This window comes from Pristis pectinata, chromosome 8 (assembly GCF_009764475.1).
Source record: "Pristis pectinata isolate sPriPec2 chromosome 8, sPriPec2.1.pri, whole genome shotgun sequence".
In the NCBI taxonomy this organism is placed as follows: Eukaryota; Metazoa; Chordata; class Chondrichthyes; order Rhinopristiformes; family Pristidae; genus Pristis; species Pristis pectinata.
In genome coordinates, this window is record NC_067412.1 from 27,060,791 (window position 1) to 27,074,874 (window position 14,084).

The window sequence follows — 14,084 nt, forward strand, 5'->3', positions numbered from 1 at the left end:
ACATGAAAAACACGATGATGCTGGAGGAACTCGGCAGGCCAGGCAGCAACCATGGAGAAAAGCAGGCAGTTAACGTTTCAGGTCAGGACCCTTCTTCAGGACCGAAGATAGGAAAAGAGGAAGCCCAATATATAAGAGGGAAAAGCAGAGCAGTGATAAGTGGACAAGAGGGGTGGTGGGGTGGGCACAAGGTGGTGATAGATAGATGCATGTAAGAGACAGTGATCGGCAGGTGCGGGGGAGGAGGGGAGAGCAGATCCACCAGGGGATGGGTCAAAGGTATGGAGAGAAAGGAAAAAAGGTTGAAAAAGAGGCTAGGAAAGGGAAGAAGAGAAGAAGCATAGTCGTTTTGGGGGGGGGGGGGGGAGTGGTTGTGGGGAAAGGCGGGGTGGGGATTACTTAGAGGGAGAATTCAATGTTCACGCCTTTAGGCTGCAAGGTTCCAAGACGGAAAATAAGGTGCTGTTCCTTCAGTTTGTGCTTGGCACTCTCCTGGCAGTGGAGGAGGCCAAGGACTGCCATATCACCTGTGCTGCCTGGCCTGCTGAGTTCCTCCAGCATCACTGTTTTCCTTTGTTTCTCTAGTATTACTACTTACATGGTTGGTACCACAAGAGAGAGACAGTGTTTTGTTCTTCATTAGAGTTTGGACATTGGTTGTGTTTGGTGCTGGTGTCCTTCATGGACTGTAGGTGGTTTGCTAAGGTCTGTTTACGTCAAGTGGGTTTTATGCAAAACCGTTTTAAAGCATACCATTTTAATTCTTTGATAACACCTTTCACCCTTTTCTTTGCCTACTGTGCAACTTACAGGATACTTCATGTTTATATTCTTGATCTTCAAGATCTCAAACTATTATTCATAGAATTTTGATGTGGGGAGAGGGAGCAAATGTGAAGAAGTACTGTGAAGTAAGGATTTTTTTTAAGGTATTTAGACCTCGGACTATATACACAGAGTGGTTGAGGAAAACAATTCTCATTGACAGAAGGTCCAATAAGCAGGGACTTGGAATGTAAGTGATAGGCAAAAGAACTATCTGGAATGCACTGCCAAGGCGAGCCGGATACGTACGAAAACAATTTATAAAACCATAGGGAAGGGCAGACGTGTAGGAGTAGCTTAATTGCTCCTGTAGAACTGTTGCGGATTCGAGGGGGCCGAATGGCTTCCATAACCATCAAATGATCACCTTCGCTACCGATTTATTGGGATTAAAGAGCCAATGTACAAAACACTTTTTTTAAAATTTCCCCCAAAGAGCTGATACATTTTTGAAACAAAAATATGGAGCCAAAACTAGATCGCACTCAACAAGCATTCCCCAACTACAGTTGCTGAAAAACAATCACGTTTACCAATGTCTGGTTGAAACGGTTTTCAGCAATGGGAGGTTTAGCAACAGAATCTTAAGTCTCCAAATTGACTAACATTAAACCCATACAAACAAGTACTTACAAAATTAAAGCATTAAATTACTCCGTTTTCAGCAACTAAATCCGATTCGGCGTTTGTCGACAAACGCTGACCAGGCTCCGATAGCATTAGAGGGGTCCATTGTGCCCATGGTTGGAAGTTTAAAATATACACAAACAGTCCATGAAACATTTTCAAAATCGATTTAATGCAATGAATCGGTTCTTTCTACATACCACCGAGGATTTTCACCCATCATGGTCCCTAATTAACCCATTTAAACGTATGATGGTTGTGTAACTGTGTAATATCTGACTAGTTATGTATTCAAATTGAAGTTATCTGTACAGCTTTGATATTTTTTATTTTTTAGCCTGAATACCAAGACTGTAAAACTAACGACAAAGAATGGATAGTTTTTTTTAAAACCTACTTTTCAATGGACTATGTATTCTATTAGTTCCTTCTCGCACCGACTTACTACGAAGGAACCAATAATCATCATCTAGTCCACACGTTACAAAATTGCTGTTATTTTTAATCCATAATAAAAGCCATTCGCCATTGTTTTGTCACCACCTTAATTAGGTTACCGAGCTGTAATTACAGCGTACCAAGGTATAATAATTATTACCACAGAAATCTATCTGATACCGGACAGTTTACAGGGAAGAATTCACAACCTATTTTGTTACAAGAAACAGCAGTTTCCACGATTTCTAACCACTTTTCCAAAAGGAAACACAGAATTAAACTGAAAATAAACATTCGTAAGCTTGAGAAGTTAATTACATACAAATCTTTTGCTCAACAAGTTTATTAAACAAACGTTAAATCCTACACCACAATAGACAATTATAAGAAGATAATATACCAGAAATAGCACTGATTAAATGAAGAGAACAGACAAGTTAAGGGAAAGAAGGTCTTTTCTCACTAGGCATCATGACTATTAGATAACTTGCCACGTCGATAGACTTTATGGCTTGTTAGCCATTGCTTAAAAAGGGTAATCAATATCATATGAGCTCTCTATACACTGGTTAGCAATTTGAGGTAGACAAAAATAATCATTTTAGAAGAATGACGCTTCCAAACATTTGGTGTTTAATATCTATATGGGTATAGAATGTTTTTTAATACGACAACTAAGAGACATTTATCAATGATAAAAGTACGCAAATAAAAACCTCTGATCATTTTGCTCACCACCTTATCACTTTAGTTAATGCCACCAGGAACGGAAGAAGTGGTTGAACTTCCCAGACGGTTTAAATTTCCCGGGTCCTGAGCATGTCACCGTCATTCTGCACCGATTGGACCATCCGCAACAAGCTCCGCCCAAAACGCGCGAATATTAGCATCTGTGGCAACGGAGAACTGACTAGCTGGCTAAGCGGGAGTGGTGATTAATATTAGTATTACTCTCTTTGTGATTATCTTTCTTCTGTTTACTTAAGCTACTTTAAGATATATGATTTGTTTGTTTATAGGAGGCCTGAATTCTTAAATAGGCTGCTTAAAATCCAATGTTCTTTAGCAACTTGCATAACTAATTGGTATAGTTATGTAATGAATAAAATAAGTGCTTAAAAACAAATTAGAAGGAACAGATTCTAGTTCCATAAATGTAGCCAAGCCAGAGAAGAAAATGTAAAATCCTCGGGTAATCTAGACCAGATAGTGTTCAATGGTGGGTTTCCTCTTTTAGATGAGGTGTTCAACCAAGGCCTCACCTGCCTCTGGAGTGGATTTTAAAGATCTCAGAGCACAATTTCAAGCAAAAGCAGGAGGCATCTCCCTGGCTAATATTTATTTCTCTATTAATATCACAAAAAACAGATAATTCTGGCCATTATCATCATATTGTTGTTTGAGAAAGTTCTGAGGGCAAAATGGCTGCTTTGTATTTTCTATTTTTTAAATCTGTGTTCATTTCAAAAAGTTTTATTGGGTGTCAATCACTTTGGGGGGGGGGATCTGTGAGCTTGAAAGGTGCTATATAAATGCAAAAGAATCTTTATTTTGTAATTAATTTTTTTTAATGTCTAATAAAGGGGCCACTTAATGTACTTGATAGGGAGGGAAGAGACAGTTTTCAGCTCCTCATTGCCTGTTTCTTATCAGTAATTAAAAATTGTGGAATGCTATGAAAGGTGGAGAAGGCCCAAGCATACAGTTTCAGCCTGTAGGATTGTCACCTCACAATGACAAACTTTATTCACTCAAATTCACATCTGATTTTGTGGTACCTGATCTAATGACACAACTGTCCCCAGGACCAGCATCTGGAATAAAACACTAAGTAAATTTGCCCTTAACTCAGTTCAGAGGTGACCAGCATAATTACACAGAAAAATTGAACTGGAAAGGTAATCCATGCTCATAAAGAGGGTGTATTTAAATATTCAATAGATTAGAGGCACAAAATAAAAACATTCAGGAAAGGTTTCTTCAGCAATTTCTTTCTTTTATTTGTCTCAAAGCCCTATCTCTTTCTATAATAAGTTTAAAAGGATTTGCATCAGGAAAATATACAAGTTCCACTGATGCTAATCATTGAGCAGGGGTTTATAACAGATTGTATTGACAATAATCTCACTGATGTCTCTGGGTGGAAATAAGTTTGTAGTAGTATAATGGGTGCCCTCCCAAATGAGTTTTTGTAAGTTGTACAGAGAAAACTTAAAATATGGAAAATGCTGTCAATGGACAATTCTTTCCAATAAAAAAAATTATAAATAAACTTCAGGAATGGGTTTATAATGCAGCTATTAGACATGTGAATTCCTCTAGCACTTTGTTGAGTAAGTTGTTTTAATTCTTCATGTTTCAGATGAATCATTTAATTTGCAAGAAGGCAGGTAGCTAACCTAACTTGGGAAACCCACCTTTTTCTAATGGATGCACAGGTAAATATTATCAATAGTTTATCTTGCCAATATTTCCTTCCTTTTGTTTGGTTGATCAACCCTCTGCACTGAAAGAAGCAACTGTGGCGGCCCGCACACGTGGGACTCGAACTGCCATCGGGAGCTGTGGGCAGACACGCGGTAGCGCGTTTGGAACTACCCTCTTGGGGCAGACCCTCCAGGGACAGTCGGACGTCACGTCCGCCCCGCAGGTCGCAGGTGTCCTTGGGATGGGAGATTTAAGTGCGCGATTTTGAATCAGTAAAGGGTTTTTGAGTTCAGCACTCTCTGCCTCCGTGTGTTCCTTTAGTAGTGCGTTGCATGCGGCTGCATTGGTGACCCCGATGTTCCAGACAGCATCTGGAGCTGGCGACTCAGCAACCAGCCATGAGTTCGAGCAACTTGCATAGCACGGTCTCCCTGAAGCTCCCGACTTTCTGGGCCACTCAGCCCCACATTTGGTTCGAGCAGGCTGAGGCCCAGTTCAATATCAGAGACGTTACAGCTGACGCCACGCGGTACTACTACGTGGTCAGCACGCTTGACCAGGACACGGCAGGCCAGATCATCGACTTCCTATGCCAGCCACCAATGGAGGACAGGTACACTAAGCTTAAGGTGCTCCTGATCTGTACCTTCGGACTCTCCCACCGCGAACGGGCCGCGCGGCTCCTACCCATGGACGGTCTGGGCGACCGCACACCATCTGAGCTCATGAATGATATGCTGGCGCTTATGGACAGCCATAAGCCATGCCTTTTATTTGAACAGTTGTTCCTCGAGCAAATTCTAGAGGACATTCGCCTCCTCCTCGCGAGTGAGGATTTCAGCGACGCATGCAGGGTCATGTGTCACGAACCAGCAACAAAAGAAACACACTGAGCATGATTTAGTGTTAAAAACTATTTTATTAATCACTACTTATGATAATACGTAAAATAAAAGTAAAAATGTTAGTATGTTAGAATTCAAAAATGTTAAACCTCGAACGTTAACCCCAAAACTAAACTCGTCGTGTGTGTGTGGGTGGCAAAGTCCAAAACTCCCAGTTCCGGAATGGTTCTTAAAGTTCAGTTCCGCAAGCCATGAGGTGAAACATGAGCAAGGGCTTCTTCAACAACCACCGTTGTCTGAAGATAAGACGTAGACGTAGAGAAACAGAGAGAGAGTAAATACGAACTCCAAATGTTCCACGATGGAACCCAAACGACACTCCAGTGTTTACTCGGTAGTGACTTCCTCACCCCGAAAAGCATCCAAATCGTGGTCGTCCACACACAAATACCTGTTTCCTTCTACAGGTCAGCAACGAAGTGAACTCCACTGGATTACTTCCAACTTCCATACATGGATTTCTGTGGCAAACACAGTTATTGTTTCTCATCCATCGATAGAGAACACTAGCAGGCTGGTGTCTCTCTCCCTTCTCTCTCTCTCTCTTCTTCTTCTTCTTCTTCTTCAACAACGTCATTACGTCCTTTATCTTCTATTGACGTAAGCACGCCCTACACACACATACACACACACTCTCTATCTTAAAGGGACTTTCACTGAGTCCGTAACACATGGCTAAAGCAGATGTCCTTTGGCAGAGTATGAGCAGCCTCCATTGGCCTAGCCACGAACACGCGCCCCAAAGCCCAGGCCCCGCAACCGAAGCTGCCGAGACCCACGGGGGAAAAAGACGAAAGTTCGGAACAATGGTGTTTCTATCACCAAAGATGGGGTTCAGGCACGCGCTGCTGCCGTCCACCATGTGCTTTTCTGGGAAACGCTGGGGCTAGCCATCGCTAATGGCTACGATGGCTGGCCACTGAGACAGCCTTCTGTACCTCTGGGACCGACACTCCGGGCAGCACTTCCTGGTAGACACCAGGGCCGGTCAGTGTACTTCCCACACCCTCCCCCCCTCCCCCCACCGAACATGGACACTCGTAACGTGGTCCCAGGCCCCGAACTCACCGCTACAAATGGCACCAGTATTCGGACATACGGCCCGCGAACTATCTCACTGCGTTTCAGGTCCAGCCCTTTCACTTGGACTTTCACGTTGGCAGCAGTGTCACAGGCACTACTAGGGGCAGATTTCCTACTAGCCAACTGCCTCCTGGTCGACCTAACAGGCCGGCGTTTGGTCCACGCTGAGACGTTCCAGACTTTCCAGCTCGGAGAAGCCAAGCTACTGGCCCTCCACCTGGATTCCGTGACCCTCTTGGGTAACGAATTCGCCAGGGTGTTGGTGGAATTCCCCTCCATAGTCACCCTGCAGTTCTCCATGGCCGACCCCAAGCACGGCATGCAGCACCACATCCCCACACAAGGACCACCGCTGCACGCCCGAGCTCGCAGGCTCCCGCCCGACAAGCTCCACATCGCTAAGGAGGTATTCCATAAGATGGAAGAGATGGGAATCGTACGTCACTCAGACAGCCCGTGGGCATCCCCGCTGCACATGGTGCCCAAGTCCGCAGGAGGATGGAGGCCCTGCGGAGACTACAGGAGGCTCAACGACGCCACAACCGCCGACAGATACCCGATACCCCACATCCAGGACTTCACGGCGAACCTGCACGGAGCGACCATCTTCTCGAAAATCAACCTGGTCAGGGGATACCATCAGATCCCAGTGCACTCTGACGACGTGCCCAAGACAGCCCTCATCACCCCGTTCGGCTTGTTCGAATTCCTGAGGATGCCTTTCGGTCTCAAGAATGCAGCCCAAACTTTCCAAAGGCTCATGGACTCGGCGGGACGCAGTCTGGATTCCGCTTTCATTTACTTGGACGATATCCTGGTGGCCAGCAGTTCGCACCAAGAGCACGTGGCACATTTGCGCCAGCTCTGCCAATGCCTGAGCGACCACGGACTGGCAATCAATCTGGCGAAGTGCCAGTCTGGGCTGACAGAGATCGACTTCTTGGGCCAGAGAGTCAACCGACATGGCGCAGTTCCCCTACCGGACAAGGTCCAGGCCATCTGCCAGTTCCCCAAGCCCAGCACGGTCAAGGGCCTGCAGGAGTTTGTAGGGATGGTCAACTTTTATCATCGGTTCGTGCCGGCAGCGGCACACATCATGAGGCCCTTGTTCAGCCTGATGGCCGGCAAGGCCAAAGAGGTGGCATGGGATGCGGAGTCTACGGAGGTGTTCGAGCAGGCCAAGGAGGTGCTGGCAAAGGTGGCCCTCCTAGTGTACCCGAGAGTCAATGTACCCACAGCACTCACAGTCGACGCTTCTGACACGGCAGTCGGCGGAGTCCCGGAGCAGCTCGTCGAGGGCCAGTGGCGACCACTTGCTTTCTTCAGCCGGCACCTACGGCCACCAGAGGTGAAGTATAGCGCTTTCGACAGAGAGTTGCTAGCAGTCTACCTGGCTGTCCGGCATTTCCGGTACTTCCTTGAGGGAAGGGAGTTCACCGTGTATACGGACCACAAGCCCCTCACCTTCGCACTGGCCAAGGTATCGGACCCATGGTCGGCTCGGCAGCAGAGGCAACTGTCCTTTATTTCAGAATTCACCACGGACTTCCGCCACATCGCAGGGAAGAACAACGTCGTCGCCGACACACTGTCTCGCCCCTGCCGCCACTCAGTGGGCATATCGTCCTCAGGAATAGACTATGCAGCACTGGCGGAAGCACAACAGTCGGACATCGAGATCCCAGCTTACTGCACCGCCGTTTCGGGGCTCCAGTTGGAGGACGTCCCCGTCAGCCCGGCAGCAGATCGACTCCTGTGTGACGTGTCTACTGGCAAACCCCGACCCGTGGTACCAGCAGCATGGAGGCGCCGGGTGTTCGACACGCTGCACGACCTGGCCCACCCGTCCATCCGGGCGTCCATCAAGCTGGTGGCGGACAGATTCGTCTGGCACGGTTTACGCAAACAGGTCGGACACTGGGCCAGGACCTGCGTACACTGTCAGACCGCCAAAGTCTAGCAGCACATGAAGGCTCCCCTCCAGCAGTCCCAGCCGACGCACAGGAGGTTCCAGCACATCCACGTGGACATCATCGGCCCCCTGCCAGTCTCCTGGGGCGCCAGGTATATCTTTACCATGGTAGACAGGTTCATCAGATGGCTGGAAGCCGTACCGCTCGCAGACACGTCCACTGAGTCCTGCGCCAGGACGCTCATTGCAAACTGGATCGCCAGGTTCGGCCTCCCAATGGACATCACCTCCGACAGAGGGGCACAGTTCACGTCTGGTTTGTGGACAGCACTGGCGCAGCTCCTGGGCACCCAGCTGCATCACACCACAGCATACCATCCCCAGTCCAACGGTTTGGTGGAGCAATTCCACTGGCATCTCAAGTCGGACTTGGTGGCGTGCCTCAGGGGCCCCAACTGGACAGATGAGCTTCCCTGGGTCCTACTGGGCATCCGCACAGCCCCCAAGGAGGACCTTGGCACCTCCTCGGCAGAATTGATCTACGGTGCCCCCCTGACGGTCCTGGGCGAGTTCGTACCAGAGGCCTGAGGTTCAGAAGAAACTCCAGCAGCGGTGCTAACGAGGGTTGAGGACAAGGTAGGGACCCTGGCACCGGTCCCGACCTCCAGGCATGGTCCCACACCATCCTTCACCCCTAAAGACCTCAGGGTATGTTTTTATTCGCAGGGGCATGCACAGGTCACCTCTACAGTGGCTGTACGAGGGACCCTTCAAGGTGATCCGGCACAACGGATCCATGTGTGTCGTGGAGGTGGGTGGCCGGGAAGAGACTTTTACAGTGGACTGCCTCAAACCGGCGCACTTGGACATTGAGTAACCAGTGAGGGTACCCGCACCGTGCCAGCAAGGCCGGCCACCCAGGCAAGCCACACAGACTGGGGGCTCCACTCCCCCGGTGGATGTTTCTAGGGGGGGTGGCGGCCCGCACACACGGGACTCGAACTGCCATCGGGAGCCGCGGGCAGACATGCAGTAGCACATTTAGAACTACCCACTTGGGGCGGACCCTCCGGGGACGGTCGGACATCACGTCCGCCCCGCGGGTCGCAGGGGTCCATGGGAGAGGAGATTTGAGTGCGCAATTTTGAATCAGTAAAGGGTTTTTGAGTTCAGCACTCTCTGCCTCCATGTGTTCCTTTAGTAGAGCGTTGCGTGCGGCTGCTCAACCATATTTTATAGTGTGGCACTGCAATGCAGTTCTAGCATAAAGACACGAGGACTCCATTATCATTAGTTCTCTACACCGAGACAGCAAGGCCTCAAATTTTAAGAAATGCTCTTATTTATTATCTTTTGAGTGGAGCAGATTAGAAGCTATTAAAGCATCAGTAAAGTCAGAATCTTCTGCATAGCATAACATTTAACTATTTTGCTGTCTCCATATCAATCTTTAGGAGGTTTCACTTTGATGAAGAATATCCTGCGTAGTGCTAGCTGACTAGATTTATTTATACACATTAACATCATTAATTAGAACTGAATGGATTCAAACACAAGTGGCTGATGTTACTAAAAATAAGAGATGAAATGCAATTCAGATGCAGACTAATGGCTCTCCCAGGATTTATCAGTTCTGCCTTGATATGGCTTGCTAAAAAAGTAATACATCTGTCTGGGAGCTCCAAGTGCTGAAAGATAGCTAGGAAACTGCCAGCAGGAAATGAACAATAACTGGGATTAAACTTAATTTAAAAAACTATTACAGCACAAAAAATTGTAAATATGAAGCTAGAAATAGTAATGCTGACAAAACAAAACACCTTAATTGTGTTTGCACACTGAAAACATTGAATACTCCTTAGCTGAACACAGTATAAATAGAATGTCATACTAGAATTCATCCTGCATTTGAAACTGCTGCTAAGTGAACACCATCAGCTGTCCAATTTCTGTCAAATCCTGTCAAAAGAAAACTTTGTTTCCATGACTGCACACTCGCAAATTATTATGTTTATAGGAAATGTTATGGATATGGAATACGCTGCAGAACAGTCTGCTGAACTGTTAGTTTAAGAGCATCTGAACTTAAGTCAGGATAGTAGCCAATGATAAGGTGATAACATTTTCTTTGGAAGGTGTCATTGGCATCTCAAACAGTACTCTTAAGTATTAAAGATGATAACTACTGATGGCTGAATATATAGTACATTCATGATACCTTTGGCATCATAGATTACTCGTTTACTTGAGGATCAATGGTAGCATGTAGAGACTTTTAACAGTAGCCAAAATTCTGTCAGCCAGGACATTTGATCTGTAAAGCCAGCATCTGAAATTGTCTTCAGGGGCCAAGTAATTGTTGTGTCTCCACACGCTAATTGCAACCTCTCAGAATGATAAAAGTATAAGAAATAAGAGCTGAGCCACCATTGTATATGACCATGGCTGAACTTTCCAACCCCACTCCCGTATATTCTGTTTCCAATAGTGTCCAAGAATGTATCTGTCTCAGTGTTGAATATCAATTGACCATTCTTAGCTATTTAGGCAGAAAATCCAAGTGATTCACCACACTGTGAAGTAATTTCTCATCTTATAAGACATATTGCACTATTTAGAGCTATCTCATGATAACACAGTTGTAAGCACCAACAATTGCTAGATAAACATTGAAGGTGGAGTTAACTCAGTAGTAACCTCATAACGTGTCATACAGAATTCACAAGAGATGACAAGGAATTACATATTTTATGACATCACCTCTCATTCTCTGAGGCCCATTGTGTATAGTCGCTCAGCTCTGCAATCATCTCATGCTGTCACAAAAAGAGTTGGCAGTGGCATCATTCGCTTGAACTGTCACTAGTTTAATCTTCAGTGCTGCAGTATATCATACACCTATAAGAGAGAAGGGTACTGTGCCTAAGCTAAGTGTGATGGAACTCACAAGATGGTTCCAAATCTGGGGAAAAAATTTTGGCATTGAAAAATGGGCCAACATTCAGTGTCATTCAAAATCCACCCAGACCTATATGTTTAGTCTTTAAATGATTAATTACATTCGACAACGCGGCTACAGGTATTTGGCAAAAATATGCAAATTATCTGATTCCATGAAAACCAACAGGTTCAGCCACTTTATAACTGGATACTTTGGAAGTCTTTCTGAATCATTGCTAAAAGATAATGCCATAACTTTCACAGCTTCAAAACACCCAAAGTGCTTTACATTCAATTTAACCTTTTTTCGGGTTATGGTCAATTTTTTAATGCCAGAAACATAATAGTCAATTTGTCTACAACATACACCCACGACCATCAAACAGATAATGGTTGATGGTTTTCTATAAGCATTGAAGTGAGAGCACTAGCTGCCCAGAGTCACTTTTCCTGTTGAGTATCAGTTTAAGGGCATTCACAAAAGTCCAACAATAATGATGTAATTGATTTGGCTAAACTATTAATCACACTGAAGAATTCTCACCGACAGCAAGCCTGGAAATAAAAAGAACATTTTAAATTAACATTTTATAAATTTTCACAGACCAAAACAATTCACACAATTGAACAAAATTAAGGTAGAAGCTGAAATTTCATAAACAAACTCTTTTAAAAATAAAAAAAACTTTAATCATGTTAGAATCCATTATATTGTGAAATACTTATCAGAGGTAATTACAATCTCCACATACAAAATTACTGCTTTTAGATCAAGTGGAGTTGTTAAGCAATAATTATGGCTCATTATGTAATTGAAAGCTTCAACAAAGAGTGACATCTTCAGTGTTTTTATAGCAAGGTTAATTTATAAGTACTTGAAATCTCATCAAGTTACTGATTTCTGAAAATTATACTGGAGAGGATTACACAATAGTATACCTTTGGATGGGCTAGAAGTCACTGACAGCATCTTCTGAATTCCATGTTTAGCTGCATGTGCATATTCCAAAAGTTCCAGCCAGCTTTATGAATGTAAATAGTACCAATTTTGGTGTCATTATCTAGACCAGCAACCAGATAACTAGTTTTACTAACACTGACTGCAAGATAAATATTAGCTCGGACACCATGGAGATAATTTTTATTCAAGTAGTATCATAAGATCTTTTATGTTCACGTACAGGCCAGAGAGGGCCTTAGTTTATTGCTGCCTCTGATAAACAACTTCTTTCGGTCCAGCATTCGGTCAATGCTGATTGAAGTGTCAATTTAATTTATACCTAGAAAATGGATTGCACGGCAATGATTTTTTTTAAAAACCATGTGACTGAAGATCAATTTCAACCATTTCTGGGCCAACCATGAAACTCAGCTGGGCACTTCCAGGCATAGGATATCCTGTGGATCCCAGCATGATTTAAGCATCAGTGATGCATGTGATGACAGAGTTCCCTATGTAGCTTAGAGATACTCAGCAGGTCAGGTAGCACCTGTGGAGACAGAACTTCAAAAGTGGAAAAATAAGCATGTTTTAAGTTGCCAGGGATGGGGAGAGGTTGAGGAAAATAAGGGAATGTCTGCGATAAGGTGGAGACCAAGGTGGTCCAGATGTTTTCAGTACCATCTAGTTAACCATAGCTGATTTTTGCTTTTCAATATTCTACAGAACTACTTTACAGTCTTGGCCATGAAACCAAAAGGAGATGTCAAGTGAAACAAGTGTTTTGCCTCAGGTGTAAATCAGGAAGAATATCATGGTTTATCTTTCCAACAGAACCTTTGACACAGGCCTTGGGGAAAGAGAAATTATTTGTCTTATCTGTCTGAGCATGCTCCAATGCACATGGTGTGTAAAAGGAAGGAATGAAAACTGCATAAAATATAGGGCAGAAAACAAGATGCATAGTGGCACACAGACTTGGAACATGCTAAATAGCTAAACATTAAGACAGACGGGGGCTATTTTGATGTACAGCCAAAAACGTACACTAAATGTGTGCTGTGCTAATAACACACGTCTGTATGGAAATAACTTGCAGTTTGGAGGCTAATTGATGATTTAAACATACCTGCAGATGCTACAACTATCTTGCAGGTTTAGCACCTGGGAACTGTTTAGTGGCAGTTTTCAGAGAAAGATATGTCTCGCTTCTAGGCACCTAGCTCCACTGAAATCTAGATGGAACTGATTGATAGATAAGTGGGTATTTCAAGATGGGTTGCGGTACATGGGTTTTAACTTGCAGGAGGGAAGATGGCCATAGAAACAACTGATGTAATTCATGTGGGAGGAGATTGTGCAGGAGGGGACAGCTAGAAGTTTTGGTCCTTGGATGCAGCTCCAGTGCCTAAAGAAAAATAACAATTTAAGGCATCATAACAACTAATACCACAGACATACTACACCATCAAATCAATAGCACAGCTCAAAGCTCCAGACATTGACAGTCACACACCCACACTATTGCATCCTTGTGTAGAACATGCATTCCTGCAAATAGGTATGCACTCACATGCATTTATACACACATGCATGTATGCACACACACAAATTAACGATCATCAGTTTTTCTCTTCTTGCAGAACAGCAAACCTGAATGATGGTGAATTGTGTGCATTGCTCCAGATTGCAGCATCTGTAGAATCTCGTGTCTCCGTGATGGTGAATGGTTGATGTCATGAGAGGAAAGAGAGCAGGAATTATACTAGCTGGGGAGATGTGGCCAGTCCCCATTCCCCTTGCAACTTTTTCTTACTCCTAAACTCCGTTTGATCTCTTCACACATATAATCCTATAGCAGTCAGATTAGCTCAGCCCTACACATTTCAGCTTTATCATCACAGACTCCGAGAGGCAAGATAGAGCTAATGGACAGAGGGTGTGGAATAGTGTAAAGAGCCAAATGGCCTCCTGGGTTATAATAAAT